Here is a 1,200-nt window from a genome sequence, read left to right as displayed (position 1 = left end):
CAAATACTGACAAAGTAGACAAATTTCCTGAAATATAGCTATGTGTTAAGCTCAATAGCTATATTTATTAAAGAAACTGAATCATGTTAAAAATGTTTTCATGAAGAAATGAGCACCAGCTAACTTCAATTGCAAATTTTGTAAGCAGTTTGAATGAAACCATCTATATTCAGAAATAATTATAAGATTGGAATAATTTGTGTACAAACCCTGGATAAAGACATTTTTGAGGAAAAATAATTAAAGATGCATCTCTTATGAAACTAGAGGGAACATCAAAAACTATTAATAAATTATGCTAAAAATCATATATGCATGTGTTACATGATACATGCTTTATGTTTAACATTATATCCATGCACTTACATGCATAGCATTTGTAACAAGACCTAAATCCATTTATCGTATAAGTATGTGTCTGGCTATTACAAGCCAATGAGCACCATTTATAATGCTCTGTGTGTGTGTGTGTGTGTGTGTGTGTGTATGTATACATAAATATATACTTATATATTTATAATAGTAATTATGGAGATAATTGAAGGTAAAAAGGCAAATATTTCTGCTGTGATTTGGGGATCCTTCTGGGAGGAAGGTGCCTTGGGCTTCTGGCCATGTCCAGAGCTCCCTTTTTGATTTACTATCCCTCCCACACAATGAATACTTCTGTCTCTCTTTTAGTCTTTATCCAGGGTCAGAGTGTGTTGAATAGAATGTTGAAATAAAGCAGAAACACTTTAAACTGCACATCTCACACATTAATAGGGTTATCTACATAGGGGGTGTAATGAATTGTGGCTTCTTCCTTGCTAAGAAAAGACGCCCAAGTAACAAGATTTCCATCTGAAAAATTGTCTATGGCTAAAACAGAATGGCATAATACAAACTGTTCTAACAAGAGCAGAAAACTGAGCATAATTAGACATGTGCTAAAATCTGTGTAATATACCAGCAATGAATAAAAAGAAATGACAAAAATAATGTAGTGTGTGCTTTGACATTACAAATACGTAGTATAATTGTAGAGATATTACATTAAAAAGTTTAAAAAGATCATTCTGAGTGAGGTATTCCAGAAGCAGAAAGACACACATGGTATATACTCACTTATATGTGGATATTAGACATATAATATGATATGATATGATATGATATGATATGATATGATATGATATGATATGATATGATATGATATGATAT

This window comes from Psammomys obesus, unplaced genomic scaffold (assembly GCF_907164565.1).
Source record: "Psammomys obesus unplaced genomic scaffold, mPsaObe1.curated_primary_1811, whole genome shotgun sequence".
Taxonomy (NCBI): Eukaryota; Metazoa; Chordata; class Mammalia; order Rodentia; family Muridae; genus Psammomys; species Psammomys obesus.
This window is presented reverse-complemented; position numbering follows the sequence as displayed.